Source organism: Lytechinus pictus, chromosome 5 (genome assembly GCF_037042905.1).
Source record: "Lytechinus pictus isolate F3 Inbred chromosome 5, Lp3.0, whole genome shotgun sequence".
NCBI classification, from domain to species: Eukaryota; Metazoa; Echinodermata; class Echinoidea; order Temnopleuroida; family Toxopneustidae; genus Lytechinus; species Lytechinus pictus.
In genome coordinates this window covers 52,565,538-52,574,390 of record NC_087249.1, presented here as the reverse complement: position 1 = coordinate 52,574,390, position 8,853 = coordinate 52,565,538, and the positions used below count along the sequence as shown (strand labels likewise).

Sequence of the window (8,853 nt, the reverse complement as noted above, 5' to 3'; positions counted from 1 at the left end):
TTTTAAAAAAGAAGGCCCTTGTTTTTGAACTTCCGCTAGCACTTTAGATAAGCGTAGTGGAAGTTAAATGCTTGAACAAGGTGCTCAGTGGTTTCCTCCTAAATACATGTATGTAGGCTGAAATAGTACAGGGTATCGGCTTAGTACATCGGATCCTGCTTTATGATTAATATAGGTCACTTGCTATTGTTCAAAGAAAAAAAGTTCAGGTCAGTCAATCAATAGACAGGACAAAGTTGCCATAGCAACCATGTCTGTAGTTAATTGTGTATTTGGTATACATGTATGTCTGATTGAATTGACTTTAGTATGGCCTGTCCTTTTCCCCAATTGTGAAATATATTTTCAAACGGAGAGAAAATAAATAGGCCTATTCTTAATTCATTTTAGTTGCAGCTAAAGAGGAATCATATACTACACTACTGTGGATTCATTTAATTATTCCATCCATTTCTTTCTAAAATATGTAATTTCAATCAATAATTAAACAAAAAGTGTATGTATGTTTTTAGATCATACATGTAGATATAATCAAGTTAATTGATAGAATAGACCCCCCTCCCCCCTTAGATAGATGTCAATGGACCCCCCTTTATAGAATGAGTGTTTTAACCCATCAGAGACTAGCAGATTAAAATGTTTCTTCCTGAGACCTCAGCCCATCTAATTTCTCTTGAGGGCTCTGGTTCCAACATTTAAATTTTTTAGAGGAAATTGTGTATTCATTGGCGACAAATTATTAAATTCCATTCAAATTATTTGGGGTAGACATTCTGCTCGAAGCAAAAGTTTAATTAAACAAGAGGTTGGTCTGCTGGCATGTTTTCTATGTTGACTCAAGGGTAATGGGGTTTACCCGCAAACTTGCGGTGAAGTTTACATTTATGACTGACAGATATCATTCAACTATGAAATATTGCTCCATGGTATGTATGCCCATTGCCTTCACATCTAGACTTTTGACTGAAATGGACTCAATAATGTTAGCACAAAAAATAGGTTCACCTCATTGCACTGTTGAAAACGTAGTTGACAGAAAATGAAACTGAGGTTGAAATTACCCCACCCTCACTCCAATCCCTGCAAAATCCTAGCATCATGAATGTTTTAATGTAACTTCTGAAGGTTTCCATGGCGAAGAAGAATAGCGAAGTAGGTTTCATGGTACACCATCATCACCATGTATCTTTCTTGGGCAAGTGTTGGTCCTGAAAAATGTCCACTAACTCCGTTGTCATTTAGTTGTCAAGTGTTGACAAAAATAATAAAATGAGGTGTTAATGATTTTGAAGTGTTATTACCAGAATATTTTTTTTTGGGGGGTGTCCCCTTACGATGAAGTCAAATTGTATTTGAAAATTATAGAATAGATTTAAAACCTCAGTAATAATGATGAACACGAGTTTAAATTAGTTTGCATGGCATTTCTTGTTTACTTTTTATGTGACGAAGGAAGGAAAAGGGATGCCCCTTACTTGCTTTGGTGAAGTTCAGGAAAGGAGGTAATTCTAGGAAAGAGACAGGATTGGCTCATCCTTATAAAGGGGTGTCTGGTAGAACTATTTGGTCATGAAAGGGGTGTTTTGTTTAGACTTCCAAGCCATAACATTTCTATTCGTTCACCGACCTTGTGATTCATAATGATACGATTCTGAATTCTAAAGGTTGGTCCGTCGCTCTCCCATTTTCTTCCTCTGTAATGTTTGCCTCTCCCTTTATTTGTGTTTCTGTTATTTTTCCTGGTTATTGTGGATAGTGTGAGGTTTGCGGCAATCAAAATATCCTCTCATTGCACGTTGTAATAGGCGTCAGAGTCAACATAAGCTGACACACTTTATGCTATTCGGAATTGGCGCGAAGGACGGTATTACCCAAGTTTTTCCTATGCTTGTAAGGCCTGTATATACTGCAGGAATAGAAGCCAAATCATATGATATTCCCTTGGTCACGTCATAAATATTTGATGACCCTCCTGATTGCTCTGATTACATAACAGACGTAATTAAAATGCAGTGATTTCTTCAGCAACATTGAGTACTCCAGCCAGACTTGGTTTATTAATAGGAGCATTGAACGGACAAGGGCCATTGTCGTAGGCTGTAATAATTATCTAGGATCACTCGATATTCATAGTTACTACGCTGGGCGATGGCATCAACAAGCAGGACTATTGTTTGTTAATTTACTCTGGGACTAATTAGCGAGGATTGTTGTTTCACTCTTGGCTATGGTTACTGCAGTGTGGGTCCATAGCTGAGGATCGTTTTTCATGGGGAAGACTGCGAAGGGACAAGATAAGACCTGGTGCTGCCTGCCTGCTTACTTGCCTGCTGAATGATCAACATTTGAGTAATGACTGATAGATATGAATTGGAGTGTTTGCTATCAGGATTAATCTCTTGCTAACTCACTGTTTACAACAGTTTAGTCTGTAGCAGCCAGGAAGCAAGGTTTTTCTTTTAGCTTAGGTCAGGAGACAGGATAAGCGTGTTGAATCTTGGACAACCACCCCATATGAAGCTGTGTTGCTTGCTAAATTAAAATCTGTGTAACATTCCCAGTACAAGTTCAGCCCTGAGTTGAACATGCATGGAATATATTGGACAAGTTTGTTGCATCATAGATTCTGACTGTACGGATGGAGCCCATAAAATTTGGATTCATATTGAATACCATTTCTCTGATGATTTCATGACAATTGTGCATTGATTGTTCAAGGATTATTCACCCTGATGGCAAACAATTGTCTTGTGTGTGCTTAGAGGAATCTGTATTCTGTGAACTTCTTAAACATTCCAATATTTTTGTATCCGAGGTCCTGTGTTTCTTCTGATACATTGGTTATGAAAATTGTTCATCTTCCTTTCATCATCAGTTGATGTGAGTTCGTCGTTTAGAAGAGGTTATCACTTAAGATGTGCATCATCTGAATTAGAGCTACTAGAACAAAACCAAAGAGATATTTGCTTGATGATCCCAAATGCTTCTTTCACCCATTCAGATATCATGTAAACACAACAGAACACAAGTCCCTATTTAGCCTCGCTCCAGTGGCTTGAGAGCAAAGATATACTGAAAGCAAAGGACTATTTTTAGGAAAAACTGATGCTTCAACGCCAGAAGGGCCTCAAGAAGTGAGAGAATATTTACCCCTTGTTGGGAGAGGGAGAAAGATAAAGTGTTTTCTTATCTCGCTCTGAATGTATTTCTGGAGAGCTTTAGAGTTTGTGAAAGTTTTAGATGGCTGTCAGTAGCGAAGGACACGAGCCTAGTCGAGTGGCTCTGTTTCTTGAAGCGGCACTCCTCAAATGTCCAACAGGAATAAATCGAAGGCTGTTTAATGTTAAAATCAGAGGTACCTTAGCTTGCTAGAAAATTCACACTTTTCATCAATATGTATTATTATGTATTTGAGGTATCGGAGGTATATTAGCCTGCTCGATAGAAAATTCACACTAAGCCTACGTTTATGTGCTATCAATTGCATTGAAATAAGCTACATGATTAATAATAATTTGAAAGATTAATGATAATGTTGTTGAAATGTAAATTTCATGAATGCATTCCTTCGACTCTTCTGTTCTTCATTTGCAGATTTCAGTGACGTCATTCAGTTATACCATCTACACGGTACCTGATCTTGAATCTAGTTTGGCCTCTGAAATATTCTTTTCCTAATTTTATGAATGATATAAGCTTACTTCATTCATTTTCATCAGAGTCCAGACAAACAAGAGTCTTGCATTGTAATATTCCTTTTCAGCTGAAGTGCTAGAATCAGAATTATTTCAGTTGATTGGTAATCAGAATGATTTTATTCTTATATGAAGGCCTGATGTGTTAAAAGCTCCTTGATATACCAGTGTCCCACTGTCGCTATCAGCACGTTCATGAATCCATGGAGTCACACTATTTAGGTAGGGGGAATGTCACAGTAGTCCCCCCCCCCCCTCGAACAATAGATTGACTTCTTGAATTTACGCCAGTAACTGCATGTCAGCCATTGTGAATTTGCTCTAAATTTTCATTTGAATTTAATCTTTTCTTGTGTTTATTTTTTGTCTCTCTACAGAAATTGAGGCTGCAGATACATGTCAATGGCTAAGAGCAACAGGGTTCCCACAGTATGCACAAATGTTTGAAGGTATGTTGTCAGTGTTACAGTCACACCAATGAAACCGAATCAAAGCTATTATTTTAAATGACATATTATTGGTTGGTTTAGAGTTTGTTCTGTTGGTGTGACTGAAGGCATAATCCTTTAAAAAAATGTTATATTATATTTCATAAACATGGAGACCTGTGTGTACTCAAATTTATTTGGATTTGGATTTAGATTTAATATATAAATATTTTGGTTTTAAATTGCAAACCATTATTTCAAATCTTTAAGAATTAGGGCCCACATCTAAGTTCAGGGCTCGACTTGTTTCCCATTCGACCAGGATTTTTTAATTTAAATCCATGAAATATAGAGCTTAGAGATTCATGATAAATTAAACTTCCTAAAACATAGTGCTTTTGCACAAACAGTGTTTAAAATGCAGAAGATTACTCACATTCAGAAAATCATTTCTGGGAATACTCATGCATCGTTCGGCTTACTGCTTAGAAGGCATGATCAAAAGAAGTGTCTGATTTGATTATTTAAAATTTCAAAGAGCACTCCTGCAACCTAAGAGTGAGACATGAAATAAAATGGAACTTTGTCATTCTGAACTCTCATGTAAAAAAGTATTTTCACGATTCAATAAGGATTAAAATGGGAGTTCAAATTCAATTGGAATTTTGTCAATACCATACCGTTTTCACTCAAAGTAGTTGTGCTTTATGTCTGTTGGTTTGGCAAATGGAATATATTGTTATGAAAAATGCACATATCCCTTACCCTCCATCATTGTGTTGTCCAGGCATGAATGGAGTTCGTTAAAAAGATATTTCATGGATGATTTGGTCTTGAATATGCGTTTTATGTCAGATTTATTCCTGTTAAACTGCACCGGAGGGGGGTTTCTGATAGTAGGGTATCATTAGCATTATAGAATGATTTATTGTGAGAACTAGTACCTGGGAGGTATTTTAAAAATCAATGCTTGGCTAATGGAGTCATGTAGTTCAGCTTTTTTACAACGTTTAACTTAGGGATTTGCTTGTTTTGCAGTTGAATGTTATAGATGTTATCTCAGCTAGAATAAATTCAACAGTGTCCCAATAAGCAGTAAAGATCATCATGAGTGATAAAGGCAAATAGAAAATAATACAAAAAAGGGTTTTTAAGATAAATTTTAGAATTGATATGATAAATAAAATAAATGATATGATAAAACAGGGCAATATAAGTACCCCCCCCCCCGAAAAACTCCCAACACTTTGTGGATAGGCTTTTATTCAGAATAAGTTAGACCTATACCATCAACAATTTAACAACCATTCAACTCTCTAGGATATTACTATAAGATTACTATAAAAATTGTATTCATAAAAGGGAAGTTCACCCTAGCTGACAAAATGTTTACTTGTAAAAATAACAGAAAAAATAATGAAAAATATTGCTTAAGCTTTGAGAAAAATCCATCAAAGAATAAAAAGGTTATTAGAATCTTAATTATTTGATTTGTGACATCATATGCGAGCAGCTTTCCTACATTATATCGTATGGTAAAAATTAATGAAATGTCTTTTTCTCAGAAAATTGAAAATGGTTTTTACTGTACCTTCAGTATGTTAATAGACAAATCATTTCACACCCATTCCTAAAACAATAACCAAAATAAGTCATCACGGACCATTAAAAAATTGAAATATATGCATTTTATATTACATAACATATGGGGCAGCTGCTCGTTTATGACATCACAAGTCCAAAACTGAAGATTCTGATAGCTTTCTTAATCTTTAATGGATTTTCCTCAAACATTTACCAATATTTTTGATTATTTTTTCTGCTATTTTTACAACAAACATTTCTTCAGGGTTAATGTTCCCTTTAATACTCCAAGTGTTTTTTAATAATTGCAGAAACCCCAGTTTAAAATAATGATGTGATAGTGATGCAATGTAATTAAAATATATGAATGGCACAATTTGAAGATTTTGTCTTGATATCATTCAAACCCTTTTCATTTTCTTTTCCTCACAACTACTGCGATTTTCAGTACACATAAAAGTCTCCAAGAAAATATACTGCATTGATTGTCATCTGCTGAGGGCAGCAAACAATATTGTAGCAGATTATGACTGTGAACAAAAATCATTCATCATTGGACACACAATACATAACTTTGTAGACAGTCTAGAAATAGAGAAATATTTACATTATTTTTAATTTTATGTATTTTAAGGGTTAGTGGCATATACCATATATAGCCAGTTGTAGGCCTAATTGGTTTGAGCCTTTTTGATGATTCCGTGACATTCTCAAATCATAGTCTGTTCATAAATCCAAAGATAAATTGTTGCCTTTTGTATAAACTTAAGCAGTATAGACAGTTTAACTATATTAATTTGTATCTAATTGTGCAAGAATGATTTTGAAATTCAATTTTTAAAAGAAAACTGTCTATTTTTTATATCCTTCACAATCCTCTGGGTGTTTTAAACTCCTGCATGTACATTGACCTATAAATACAATATATTTTCATAACTACAGTAATGCAACTTGATTTGGTCATTCAAAAAGTATTTGATATTTCAGAAATTCATATCCTTGAACTTGCACCTCATACCCCACCCCTACTGGCTCCCCTCCTCCAAGGTACTGACAGAAATATTTCATATTAGCATGCCAAAATAGATTCATACCCCTTGCTAAGAACAAATTATGGTATGTTTGACTTATTCTTTTGATATGCTCATGGGGGATATATCAAGCAAGTTCTTTTCAGACCCCCCTGCTTGCACTCTGTCGACATTCTGGCTGTATTTTGGGTATTATTGCATTGTAATATGAAGTCGCACATATATATTTGGAGTTAGGATATACAGAAAAGGTGCCTTTATAATACCATTCATTCACAGGAAATATATAGTATTTTCTGATTAAGATTTTTATCCTGATCAAGAATTACCAGGTGTTTTGCTATTGTGAAAGCAAAAATCCTGTATAGTTGTGCAAGTAATAGGTTGGGCCTACTATTCCAAATTTTGAGATTTTCGCAAGGGTTCTCGAAAGTTGCAGGGATTCCTGCACTTTGAAAGCAAATTACAAAAACTTTTTATGTGAGGCAATGAGTGTTTGTCCTTTGATCACGTCCATCCAGTTTCAGAGAAAATGTTTTGGTCACATAGTCCAAATAAAAAAGGCAGTTCCCCTTCTTCTGTGCTATTGTATATCTGGAATTAAATGTGACCTGCCGTACTTTGGCAAAAGGAATCAAGTTACAAAAGTATCATTTGTTGTAAATGATAATAATCATAATAATAATAACCATAATAATCAATATAATGATAGTGGGCATTAACGGAAAGACAAATGAGCAATAGGCATCAATGCAATTTAACAGCATATTTTCTTCAATATCTTTCCAAAGAAAGATAATTTCTTCCCCAAATTTTGCCTGAACGAGCAACGTACAAAGGGTGTTTCAGACACAACAATAACTCAAATTTGTCTGATGTGTCACTTGCCTCCCTTTGCCAAAGTTGGGCAGCTAAGTATATAGAGCTTGTTTCATTTGTATCTCATCAGATCAGATCAAATTATTTCATTTCCCACTTAAGTGACATATTTTCTTGGATGTTCTTATAATTTCTGTATATTTAACATTTTTTTTTTAATGTTTTCTTTTTCTTTTTACAGAGAGTCGGTACCCAATAGATTTGGAGCTTGTGCAAAAAGATCATGATTTTTTGGACCAAGATTTGTTAGATTCAGTTGTAAGGTGAGTTAGCAAGGGTGTAGATCTTTTTGGAAAATGTTTTCCAAACATCCAAGTTTTTTGTTGTGGCAAATGGTGAATTTCTTTCGCAATAACCCCCAATAAACTCTACCATTTGTGGGGACCATGAAAGTCTGGTTTATTGTCTATGAGTCATTATGTAAATAAGAACCTTGTCTATTTGTTGCTCTGGGCTATGAAGCTTCAGGTGCTATGGCAGCTAACAATGAACACGGTCCCTGTGCACATAAAAGAACAAACGTTTACACCAATGATGCAGTGTGCATAATACATAATCCTCTATCTCCCCCCAAGTCTTTGGCGTGTATTGTAGAGAAGATGGCAATACGGGAACGAAGACTGAAAAAGTCAAATTAACAAAGATGGTGCATCGTCGAAATGAGTCCATAAAGCTCCATGTATAAAATCAAGAACCGTGGGAATAACATAACTAACACTAAGGAACGCGAAAACAATGTGCAAAGTCAACACCAGTGCAAATAACAGGAAACTCTTGAACGCAACACTAATGTCAGTTGAACTGGCTGAAATCACATGGAATAGTCCGAGTGCCAGACAGGCTGTCTGGTGCGACGGGTAGAGCGCCGTGGTGCTGTAGGAGGGGTGCCAGGCGGAGAAACAGTGATCGGTGCAGGAACCGGATCCAAGCCGGGGGCTGCTGGTGGTGTCTCAGGCGGCGTTGTGAGGGAGTCCTTCACGGTAGAGGGGGGATGCGTTCCACGAGGGGCATCCTCGGCTGTCTGCGGAGGTGAAGAAGCGGCAGAAGCAGGCTCAGGGGGGCCGCATGGGGCATCTGCAGTGCCGGTATGTCGCAGGGAGAGTGGCACCTGTCCCGCACGGCTAGAGAGGGGTGCGGGTGCTGGACGGTGACGTAGAGAGATGTCTTCCTCCATAGTCAGTGGGGGTGGGTGCTGTTGCACAGGCACATATTTCCGAAGAAATTTCCTGTTGCGGA

The 8,853-nt window shown here is 36.5% G+C and overlaps 1 long non-coding RNA gene across 1 annotated transcript; it reads left to right on the top strand.

Moving 5' to 3' along the window:
* Nucleotides 1-1,788: 1,788 nt before the first annotated feature.
* Nucleotides 1,789-7,884, top strand: LOC129261096 (uncharacterized). The gene is made up of 3 exons (XR_010293566.1): nt 1,789-3,355; nt 4,073-4,144; nt 7,799-7,884. It is a non-coding gene; the product is annotated as an uncharacterized LOC129261096 (long non-coding RNA).
* Nucleotides 7,885-8,853: the final 969 nt, after the last annotated feature.